At 42.2% G+C, this 12767-nt stretch overlaps 1 pseudogene; it reads right to left on the bottom strand.

Annotated features, from left to right (window-relative positions):
• Positions 1 to 3071: 3071 nt before the first annotated feature.
• Positions 3072 to 12767, bottom strand: part of LOC110160420 (NLR family CARD domain-containing protein 3-like) — a 197359-nt pseudogene continuing 187663 nt past the window's right edge.

Raw genomic sequence — 12767 nt, 5'->3', positions numbered from 1 at the left:
AACTGTGAATGTAAATAGGAATAAGTCAATTTTTCTTGGAAAATCCTGCACTCGGCTCCACTTTTCTCATGTTGGACATTTTGTTGATGAGGGTGTCAGGGTCAACAGTCAAAACGATCGTCCTTCAAGAGCGTTTGGAAAGAGACAAGTCTTCATTTGTGCTGCTCTGGTGGGAGGGGCCACGTACAGAGACACTGGAGACGCTGCTGTGATAAACACCACAGAAAATTAACAATATTTTAATAGAAAATATAATTAAAATATTTTTGTAGAAAATCACAGAAGGGCCACATTAAAGGTCTTGGAGGGCCGGGTCTGGCCCCCGGGCCTTATGTTTGACACCTGTGGTCTAAGGTGACATCTGTTCCTCCGTAGAGAACCCTTGTCTGTCTCTACCAAATAAGATCTGGGAGCATTGGCAGGTCTAATGACTGCTCCAGTGGTTCCTTCTGTAGTAATCCCCACTTTCTATCCTGTCAGTACTTCTGGGAGTCTTGCACAGTTTCTTGGGTTGAAGTGTTTTGCCTGCTTACGCCTCCCTCCTCATCCCTTTTTCGAAAGGTCTGCAATTCCAGCCACTTAGATTCCAACTTGACTGTGGGTTGAGGTGGGGAAGTGTGCAGGTTTCTTCCCATGAGCAGCTGTGCAGGCGAGAACCTGTGTTCCAGTGGGGTGGCTCTGTGCACCAGTAGCGCTCTGCTATAGTCACTGTCCTTTTTCCACAAGTCTTTGAAAGTATGAACAGTGCACTCCACATCCCCTCTGGCTTGGTGGTACCTGGGATTGCTCATGACGTGTGTGAACTGGTGCTCTTTTGCAAAGTGTCTGAACTGTTCTGATGCAAATTGCGGCCCGTTGTTGGAAACCACATTCTCTGCAACTCCATGTCTCACAAAGGTCAAGGTTTCACAGCTTTTATAGTGACCTCTGCAGATGTGTGTTTGAGTTCAGCAATCTCGATGTACCTGGAGAAAATTCAATAATCAGGAGGTAATGTTCTTTGATTACTCAAACAGATCTGTGCCAACCTTCTGCCATGGGCGGTCGGGCACAGGAGTGGGTGTCAGTTCTGTAACCTGTGCTTTTGACACATTTCACACCTGTATACCATCTGATCTATCTGTAAATACCCTGACGGCCTTCGTGCAGACGTTGCAGAATATCTGCTCTCAGTTTAGGCAGCAAATTGTGAGCTACATGCCCATTCTATGTTGCCAGTAACCTTTTAACTCTGGTTCTAGCTTACATGTTTCTGGCCAACTTGTCAAACAGTGGTTAATGACCTTTTTAAACAGTTCATCATTTTCCTGTGCTTACTTTGTCCCCTCTAGCCTTTTGTGTGTGTAGGGGAGATGAGATACGACACAGTCCACAAAGAGCTCTACCTCTTTTTCCAGCTGAACGTCTCCTGCAGAAGGCAGGCCAACCGTGACAGAGCATCAGCTGTGACAAACTTATTTCCGGGCACATGGACGATGATGAATGTAAAGCGTAGCAGCCTGAGGCAAAATCTCAGGATGTGCGGAGGAAGGTCATCCAGACCTCTTGTGCTCAGAAGAGGGACCAGGTGTTTGTGATCTATAATAAAGGTCTGTAGTCCCATGAGGTAAGATTAAAGTCTTTTGCATGTCCATGTGACCGTGAGCACCTCCTTTTCTATTTGTGCGTAGTGCCTCTCCATGTCTGTTAGTCCTCTTGAAATGTGAGTCACTGGTCGCCATGGGCCGTCAGACTGTTTCTGAGTCAGTACGGCTCCATTCCCATATGGTGATGCATCTGCAGAGACTCTTGTGTCTGCTGAATTGGAGGACTGAGTGAGCACTACTGGGAGGCTTAATAGTTCCTGGGGCTCTGCCCAACTCCACTCATTTCTCTAATAATATGTGCATGAAGTAAGAAAAGGAACAGAAAACTAGACAGTTTGGTAAATAGCCTGAGAGTGGCAAAAAACTGAGTCAGATAAAGGTAAACATGATGCTTCTTCCTCTTTATGCAACATGCTTTCTCTAGTGTGTGTGACAGACAGTGCTGACTGGGTGAAAGGTGAAAAGATGGTGTGAGAAGAAGACACCACTGCGTATCTCTTGGAAATCTACAATGAGGAACTGTGTGGACCAATAAGAAGAAGACAACACATGGCGAGAAACAAATAAGGCTAGATGACTCGATGTTTAGAAGAAGAAGGGCTGAAGTGGCTGAACTATAAAAAGGGTTCAAGGAAAACTAAGGGGTCGAGAGCGGAGTGCCTGTCTGGACCCCTACGTATGTATGCTAGTCAGGGAAACATAGGAGGAACCCTACTGCTTTTGTATACAAAAAGCATATAAAAGCATTCAATGCAATAAGTCAGATAAGTGAAAAAAATTAAATTCTCTGAAAACGAGATAGTTAGCCATGAGATGGCACACATCCTCCACGCTCTGTGGCTGCAGCAACTGCTGGATTGCCTTTAACTTGTTGGGATCAGCCTCTATGCCTTTTGTAGAAACTTTATATCCCATGAAGATAATTTCACTTTTGGGAAACTCACATTTCTGATTCAGAGTGAGACCCTCCTTCTGGAACTTTTGGAGCAGACAGTGCAGTCTGTGGTCATGCTCCCGCATGTCTCTGCCATACACCGGCACATCATCGGCATGACAAATCACACCTTCAGAGTCCTCCAGCATCTGGGATATTTTCCTTTGTAAATGTTCCGGCGCCAATATTAAGGGAAGTCGGTTGAACTGAAACCGTTCAAAGGGCGTGATGAAGGTTGTGAGGGACCTTGACTCTGGTGTGAGAGGGATTTGCCAAAATGTGGAATGAGCTTCGAGTTTTGTGAACATTTAATCATCTTTCATCATTGCAATGTTTGATCAGCTGCTGGGAGAATGTTGCATTCCTTTTTTACTGCTGCATTTAGGAGTGTGAGGTCACGACCAAAAAGCAGTGATTGGTTAAATTAAAAAAGTACCCGCCTACCATCAAGCGAACAAATCCTAAGGTTGGCTGATAAATCAGGCTAGTACAATACCAGTGTTTTTCTAATCTCAACATCTAACGAGCAGGGGTGAAAGTAGACTGGTGTGTTATATGTGAAAAGGCTCCTTCAGCTTGCCTAAACCCTGAAACACATCTGGGTACGCTGCTCTGAAATCTGTCTCAATTTCAGTGACTGTGTCTACTCTGTACACCAGTCCTAGAGCATCACACGCTTGTCTGCTCAACAGTGGCTGTAATAGACCTGACACAAGATACACACAAGATCTTTCACTACCAGCTGTGCCCCAAAGCAGCTCTTTGCCTTAAATTGGTAAAAAAAAAAAGGGTTTCTGTAGCTTACCGTCCCTGTCTAGTCTGTACGTTATCTCTGGAAAAGACATAACATCTGACCATGTGCCAAGTTTAAATTCTACCTTTAATATTATATTGTTTAGCCAAAATAATATATCCGTTAACATGAAACAGCATATTATATGTTTTTTGAAAGCTCTCTCTACTGGTTGAAGTAGTAGTAGTAGTGTTTGTAGTAGTAGTAGCAGCAGTGATTGAAGTAGCAGTGGTTGAAGTATAGTGTTTGTATTAGTAATATATGTAGCAGGAGTATTAGCAATGGTTGAAAGCATAGGACATCAGCTGGACATGGAGAACCCCCCCCCCCCCACGAAAATCACAAGAAAACTGTTCAAATGCAGTATTTGGTGGTATTACAATATTGGCTGCAGTTATTACTTTGTGACATGTTTTGCCCTTACCTAGCCAATAATGTGATAACCAGCAAAAAAAAAAAAAAAAAAAATCTGTAGATAATGTAATAAATTATTGGTTCACTAAAGTTATTACATTATTGGCTGGTTATTACGTTATGGGCTTATTACATTTAAACTTGGCCAAATTTATTTATCAGTTTCTACAATTCTTTGCCCAAAACTGGAATTGTGCGTCCATCCTTCTTGGTTTAAATAATGTATTACCCCAAACTGTGAAATAACCTTATCAATATTTATTCATGGGTGGGGAGTCCCTGCCTCAAGTGGAGGAGTTCAAGTATCTCGGGATCTTGTTCTCGAGTGAGGGGAGGATGAGGCGTGAGATTGACAGGTGGATCGGTGCAGCATCGTCAGTGATGCAATCGCTGTATCACACGATTGTGGTGAAGAGGAAGCTGTGCCAAAAGGCAAAGCTCTCGATTTACCGGTAAATCTACGTTCCTACCCTGAGCCTTGGGTAATGACCGAAAGAATAAGATCATGGATACAAGTGGTCGAAATGAGTTTCCTCTACAGAGTGGCTGGGCACTTCCTTAGAGATAGGGTGAGGAGCTCAGTCACATGGGATGAGCTTGGAGTAGAGCCGCTGCTCCTCCACGTTGATCTGTTCTGCATGACTCTTGGGCACATCCCTTGGGAGATGTTCCAGGCATGTCCCACTGGAGGCCCCGGAGAAGACCCAGGACACGCTGGAGGGACTATGTCTCTCGGCTGGACCCTTCTTAGACTGCTGCGTGACCTGGCCCCGGATAAGCGGAAGAAAATGGATGGATGTTCTTAGTTGAGTAACAGCAGTAAAGATTGGGACATTTCAAATCTTCTGTATCAAATGGAGATACAATAAAGATAATTTGTGAACCATTCTTATTCCAAATACATTTCCTGATTAACTCTGACATTTTAGTAAACATTCCAGCTGGTGGAACCATGGGGATATTTTTAAAGAAAATTCATTTGGGCGCCTTCAAGCAGAAGTAAACAGCAAGGCCAAAAATTCAATTTAATGCATCTGATATAAAAATGTATTGAACAGATACATATGTACTCTAGTTTATGAAACTGTTGACCTTTTTTCTGTACCGTTTTTGGTTCTAAAGTTCCATATGTTTTAAACAGACCATGTATGAAACATGGAACAAAAATTATTTCCCAAATTTCAAAGACCTGCAAATCATGTCAATAAATGGATGTATTTCATCATATCTTGTGTTATTCCATCTTTGAACTGTTGATGAAGGTACAGGATTTAAAAAAAAAAAAAAAAAAAGTATTTAAAATAAGAAAAATTAACTTGGAAGGACTGACATATTTTATAGAAATAGTTTCCTTTCATTTTGAAGTAATATTAAAGTATTCAGAAGAAAAAAGTTGACAAATGATGTAAAATCCTGCACCTTCTACTTGTTTGTACAATTTTCCCTCTGTTACTTTTCCCTCCGTTACCGTGACCTTTCTTAATAAAAAATCTCATGACTCAAAAAGTAAGAGGTTTTTCAACCTAATCTTGTAACATATGGTAGAAAACTATATGACACAAATATTCAAACCAGTTTGTTAAGGATCTGTAAGTGAGAACCAAGAGTTATCACTGTTTATATTTATATTTATTGCCCAAAAAGTGCTGCATATTTCATTCCCTCCGTTACCGACATGAGTTTTAAAATTTTTGTCTTGAACTTGAAAGAATATCACAGGTTTAACTTTACCCTGTTGGAGTGTAACTCTTTCCTACATTCTGATACTTTACTTATTTCAATAGTTCCTCTAGTTTCTGAATAAGAGACATTTGAATGTAAAAAATCTGCCCCTGTTTCCCTCCGTTACCACTTGACCAGACCCATTTCTAGAATATTGATCCTACCTATTAGTGATACTGGTAAAACTTGCCACCAGTCCAAGTTTCTGGAGGTGAATTCTATTATTCTGTTCTAGTGGAGTGACACAATGAGTGTGAATACATGCACATCAATATCCCAGTTATTATATCTTGGTTATTGAAGTATTCGGAATACTGTGTATACAAGTGCACTGAGAAACCGGGATATTCATATCACTGTGTACATGATGAAATGAAGTATACCGGTTTCTGGTTTCAAAAATGATATACTTAATAAAAAAGGAAAAATACAAACAACCATGAGGTTTTTTAGCATAGGAAGCTCGGAAGGTTCGTAACCAGTGATAAGGAACTATGATCCACTGCACAGATCAAACTGAACTTTCCAAACACACTGCAACAGATTCTTAATTAAAATCTTCTGCATAAATAAACTCAACTTTACAACATATAAACCATAACCACTATACAGCCACATCAACCCATTTGATCATATAATTCAGCTCATTTGCATAAATGTAAGTGCTGATAAAAACAGCTCGCTCCTTGTGCGCTGATGCGGTTCAGCTTCTTTCAGACTAAAGGACACGACTCAGTGGGATATGTGTGTTCTTTCTGTGACAGAGGGATGGGCTGCTGATGGTGAGTCTGTTCTGTGCGTATATCATGTTAGAGATGGTTCATGTTTAACTTTTCAGAGATTATACATGTGCAAGTCATACGAGTGCAGACTGTACATGTGCAGGTTTAGTGCACCTCTATTTTAGTTATTTCATTCATGTATGGTCACTTTATTTATGTTGGTCATTTTATATCTGCACATTTGTTTCATACATAATTTGTGTCAAATCTAAAGCTGGGATGTAAATTTTAATCAGTAGTTCAGAAAAGTTAAACCAGCACAAGTAACAGCACGACTGGGCCACCATTACCAGAAGTCAGTTTTGACAATCAGTTCTGATGGAGCTTGGTGCTTCTCCTTTGCTCCCAGGAGCAGTAGTTCTGATGGCATTGTTGTGCATGTTTGAGCTGAAACATGAGTGCAGCTCAAACACAGCTCCAGACTGGACTCTTCAGGATCTGCTTTAAAAACAACTCTGGATTCATGGATGTAGAGTTGGACTATGAAGTCTAAATATATTCTCAATGTTTTAAATGCAAAAAATAATAAACAAACAAACAAATAAATACATAAATAAATAAATAAATAAACAAATTAATTAAAATAAAATAAAGCATAACTGTATTTCTTTTATACTTACTCTTCCACGGGCAAACTGTTAACCAGTGAACACCTGCAGGCTCCAGTCTGTAGGAGAACACACATTTTTCATTACTGTGGTTCATCAAGGCTTTATGTTTAATCTATTAAAATAGACTGAGTCTGTATGGTGTGAGTGTGTATGGTACAGTTACTGCTCCACAGGAGCAATGGTGGGAAGACAGGTCCATACCTGAGAGAGTCCAGTGTGCAGTGGGGGTCCTCCTGTAGAGCAGACAGGAGCTTTACTCCTGTGTCTCCTGGATGGTTGTAGCTTAGGTCCAGTTGTCTCAGATGGGAGGGGTTGGACCTCAGAGCTGAGGCCAGAGAAGCACAGCCTTCCTCTGAGACCAAACAACCTGACAGTCTGAGGACAGATATTGTAATCAGTCAATTCATTAGTAACATTCAATACAAATGGGACATCATGTCATTTTTATTAATTGTAATTCTCAGTGTAACTAAAATGAATAATGTGACCTGAGCTGTTCCAGTTTACAGTGACGACTCTTCAGTCCAACAGACAACATCTTCAGCCCTGAGTCCTTCAAGTCGTTGTGACTGAGGTCCAGGACTGTCAGACTAGAGGACTGGGAGCTGAGGACTGAGGACAGAGCTTCACAGCTTCTCTCTGACAGATTACAGCTGCTCAGTCTGGAGAGAAAACAATGTTTATGTAGAGGTTGAATCAAACCATCCTCTGTCAAACAAATGTTACTCACAGAGCTTTGTTGGAGGCCTTGACCACTGGCAGCAGCCTCAGGAGAGCCTCCTCTGAAGCAGAGTATTTCTTCAGATCAAACTGCTCCAGATCTTCTCTACTGATGACAGTAAGATGAAGGCCAGAGCTGACCACTGAGCAGGAGACAGTCCACCTTCAGACGGACGTCCTGACCTCAGGTACTGTTGGATCTGCTCCACCAGAGAACGATCATTCAGTTCATTCAGACAGTGGAGCAGGTTGATGCTCCTCTCTGCAGACACATCCTCACTCAGCTTCTTCTTGATGTACTCAGCTGTTTTCTGATTGGTCTGGGAGCTACTTCCTGTCTGTGTCAGCAGACCTTGTAGAAGGCTCTGATTGGTCGACAGTGAAAGTCCCAGGAGGAAGCGGAGGAGCAGGTCCAGGTGTCCATTTGGACTCTGTAAGGCCTGGTCCACAGCTGTCTGGTGAAGATGCTTTAGTTTTTCTTTTCACACTGAACTTTGTAGACATCTGCTTTTTCTCTGAGAGCAGGTTGATCCCAGTGTTGATGAAGGTCAGATGGACGTGAAGAGCAGCCAGAAACTCCTGCACACTCAGATGGATGAAGCAGTAGACCTTGTCCTGGTACAGGCCTGTCTCCTCTCTAAAGACCTGTGTGAACACTCCGGAGTACACTGAGGCCGCTGCAGCGTCCAGTCCACACTTCCTCAGGTCACTCTCGTAGAAGATCAGGTTTCCTTTCTGCAGCTGCTCAAAGGCCAGTTTTCCCAGAGACTTCACCATCTTCCTGGTCTCTGGACTCCAGTGTGGGTCTGTGTCAGATCTTCCTTCATATTTAATGAGTTTGACTTTGGCCTGAACCACCAGGAAGTAGATGTACATTTGAGTCAGGGTCTTGGGCAGCTCTCCTCTCTCTCTGCTTTTCAACACATGTTCCAGGACTGTGGCAGTGATCCAGCAGAAGATCGGCATGTAGCACATGATGTGGAGGCTTCTGGACGTCTTGATGTGGGAGATGATTGTGTTGGCCTCATCTCTGAACCTCTTCCTGAAAATACTGCTCCTTCTGTGGGTCGGTGAACCCTCTGACCTCTGTCACCATGGAGACACACTCAGCAGGGATCTGATTGGCTGCCGCGGGTCGTGTGGTTATCCAGAGGCGAGCGGAGGGAAGCAGGCTCCCCCTGATGAGGTTTCACCAGCAGCACGTGCACTGAGGCGGACTCTGTGGGGTCGGTCAGGGCCTTGGTTTTGGTGAAGTCCAGAGGAAGTCTGCACTCGTCCAGACCGTCAAAGATGAAGAGCACCTGGAGGTCTTCAAAGCTGCAGAGTTCTGCTTGTGTTTGACTAAAGAAGTGATGAACAAGTGTCACCAAGCTGAAGCTTCTCTCCTTCAGCACATTGAGTGATCTGAAAGTGAACGGGAACAGCAGCTGTATGTCCTGGTTGGCTTTGCCTTCAGCCCAGTCCAGAGTGAACTTCTGAGTGAGCACTGTTTTCCCGATGCCAGCCACTCCCTTTGTCAGCACTGTTCTGATTGGTCCATGTGTGTGAGCTGGGCCTTTAAACATGTCTTCACATGTGATGGTTGTCTCTGCTGGGTCTGGTTTCCTGGAGGCTGTTTCCATGTGTCTGACCTCATGTTCCTGGTTGACCTCTGAAGACCCTCCCTCTGTGATGTAGAGCTCTGTGTAGATCTCATTCAGAAGGGTGGGGTTTCCTGCTTTAGCGATGCCCTCAAACACACATTGAAACTTCTGCTGCAGGTTTGACTTCAGTTTACGCTGATAAACTCCAGAATAACTCCCTGAATGAAGACAACAGATACAGGCCTGAGTCTCAGAGAAGATAAAATGACTCTGAGCATCTTGTTAAATGTGTTAAATGGTCCTACTGCTCCACAGACGCTCAGCCAGCTCCTTCTGCTTCATCCTCCTCAGGAAGTTCAGTGTGATCTTCAGAAAAGCCTCACTGCTGCTCCTCTGCTCTTCATCCTCATCCTCCACAGGCTCTAAGCATTCTGGGTAATCTGTACTCAGAACCTTGTGGAGCTTCTTCAGCTTCTTCTGGACAAAAGTGAAGATGTCCTCCTCCAGAAGCTGAACAGACACATTATAAACAACACAATTGCAGTCAGTGTCAGATCTGTGTCAAACAAGGTCTCATTCATCTGAACATTTCCAAACTTTAGTGAATGACAGACCTTAAATATGGAGTCCAGCTGTGTCTGATGGTGCTGACCACTGGAGACCTCTGGATCCGTCTGCTCCACTCTGTGAACGAGACACATTAAACTCTCATTTCAGTTCTGTTGTTTTATTCAACACTTGTGGAAACTCACGGCTCCGTGGCAAAAGCAATGGGAGGTGACATAGACCAGTCACTCCTGAGGGACTCACAGCTGGGACCAGGTTCAGATGGAGGATGTTTCTGGTGGATCCTGAGACACAGAAGAAAAAAACACTTCAGTCACAGTAAAAACACATGGACTGTTCTGACTCAGGTCAGATACTTCAGGAGGTTCTACAAAGTGTTCATGAGGCCTTCACCACAGACACTTCAGTCTGATGGTTTGAATAAAGAAACACTACATTTCACTATATTGTTTTCATTATTACAGAAAATATAAACTACTTGCTCCTTTTTACTTTAAAACCACTTACCATCCACCCGTCCGCCGCCGGGTGATTTTCCAATAAAAAATGTTCACTCTGTATATTCACCTTCATTATTGTTTTCACTACTGGCATGCCATACATTGTTTGAAAGCTTAATTTCTCAATAAAACAACCATATCATTCATTTTATGGCGTACAATGAGCCCAAAACGCGATAACTTAAAAATTCACATCATAATCAAAGAAAAAGATATGCGTTTCTTACATTTGAGCCGGTTCTCTCGGTCCAAAATGCGTTCAATCCATGAAAAGTTATACTCAATAAGTCCGTAATAATCCACAGAAAAAGAATATCAAGTTGTTTTTTCCATAAAATAATTCCATGTGGGTAAATAATCCAGAAAATCCTCGTCCGTATGAATGGATGAATCTTGTGCCGAATTGTCATTTTGTTTACACAAAGGCTCACAGCATCAAAACCCTTTGTCCTAGAGATCTGAAATTCTACACAGTTGTTGCCAACAACTTGAGCAATGAGGGTAGTGAGTCACAAATGCCTAGCATGAAGTATGCCCAAGCTAAGGCCTTTATTTTTTCAAATTTTTTTTCGAAGCAAAAAAAATATAATTTTTAATTGACTGTACTGTAGGTTAGGAAGCACACAGTCTTCATGTACATATCTACAGAAACTAGAAGGCCTAAGCTTTAAAATGGTGCCTCACACAAGCATGTGGGTTTTAAGGTTTTCTTTTAATAAGCTATGGCACTTGGGTATGTAGTGCTACTGTGCACATGCCAAAATTAGGTGACAGGTTAAACACCTTTTCTTTTTCCAGATAGAGGCCTGACAGTGACACTGAACATAATTGATGTTTGTTAAACCAGTTCACTCTTAAAATCCTTCTGTGTTCATGTTTAAATTTACACTTAAAATCTAATTATAATTAGATTTCTGGAATTGTCAGTTAATTGAAATGTAACTTAAAACAGCAAAATATGATGTGAGATGATTTCTCTCAGAAAGACAAGACGTCCTACACTGAAGCGACACATGTACACCTGGTGTTTTTGGTCATCACATTTCTTTAGTTCATGTAAACACACACAACAGTCACATCTAATCATTGGCTCAGACTTACTGTAGACCAGGCTCCTTTTTAAAATCAATGTATCGGTCAATAGAGCCTTCACTTCCCAGCGCCGCCCTGCTGGTGGTGGGAGGGTCTGCGTCCTCTCTGTGCTCTCTCTGATCCATGCTCAGTCCAGAGTCCTACAGAATGACATCACAGTGTTTAGCCCCGCCCACTGCTCACATGGTTCATGTCAGTGACAGAACAGCACCAGAGCCACACACATATCTCTGTTGATACACTCCTACATTCAAAAGATTCTACATTTGAATTCAGAAAAGTGCAGTTTGACAAAACTGATGAATCCAAATCCTAACAGTGTGCTGTTTTTGTGTCTCTTTCATTGGTTAGTGCAGCTCAGAAGTCTTAGTCATGCTCTCAGTGACCACAGACAATCACTGGTTTAGTGCAGTCTGTGTTTGGGTTCACACTTTACACACATGACACTGAAGAGCTGTGGACATGGATCAGATTTCTCTGTAGATTTGAACAGGACAATATCTTAAACATGTTCACAGTAGAGACTTACAGACTGGACAGATTTTGTTCAATCTATTTCACATAAAGAAGAGATGTATGAGAATAGCAAACACTTGAACACTGTAGTTACTGTAGTGACTGTGGAACAGCTCCATCCCACTGGACACATGTGCTGTATCACACTCATGTCTCTATATTCAGTAGAGTCTGTGCTCACGGCTCCAGCTCTTCTCCCTGTGGGAGTCATGTGGCTCAAAGTCCTCCTCACTAGGCTCAAAGTCCTTCATCATGTGTGAACAAGCCTTTAGTGTGAAAAAACAAGGTGGATTCAGTGAGTGTGTGTGTTTGTGTGAGAGCTGTGTCAAGTGTTCTGAGAAAGAGCCTGAAAACTGTGTGAAATGATGACAAATGTCCCAGTGATATGACCGCCACAAGTACAACTACACAAATGACATGACACTTACATTTTCTGTCCAATTGTAATTTCTTCAGTTAAAAAATATCTGTAGTCCCTCTGAACTCCATGGAACCAAATCATGTTTTCAGAAATCATTAGTTATCGTGCATGTTTTTGTACTCAAAGTGTTAAAATGTCATGTGGTGCGACCATCCGCCCTTAAACTTCTTTAAAATTGTTTCTTTCTTTTTTGGCATATTTTGTATTTTGTAGTCCCACATGACATTTCAGCTTTCTGGAATAGATATTTCCCCATAATATACAAATAGATTTTGTCCGAGCGTGTCCATTTTTTCAAATATCATGTGGTGCAACCATCAAGAAATGACTATTCTGGACTTTTTATTTTGAATTCAACTGAAAAAGAGGAAGTTGAATCATTCACCAGTTTGCAAAGGACACATGGAATCAACAAGCAGGTTTGTAACCCTTTTTCAAACATTTGAAAAAGTCAGTGTTTTTAAGAGCTGGGAGGCTGTTGCCATATTTGGATGTGAAAAACCAGTTTCGTTTTGTTACAGTGGCT

The sequence above is a fragment of the Boleophthalmus pectinirostris genome, unplaced genomic scaffold, assembly GCF_026225935.1.
Source record: "Boleophthalmus pectinirostris isolate CB_2022bp ecotype Guang Dong unplaced genomic scaffold, ASM2622593v1 HiC_scaffold_22, whole genome shotgun sequence".
Classification (NCBI taxonomy): Eukaryota; Metazoa; Chordata; class Actinopteri; order Gobiiformes; family Gobiidae; genus Boleophthalmus; species Boleophthalmus pectinirostris.
The sequence above is the reverse complement of the archived record's forward strand: the minus strand, read 5'-3'. Positions and strand labels throughout refer to the sequence as shown.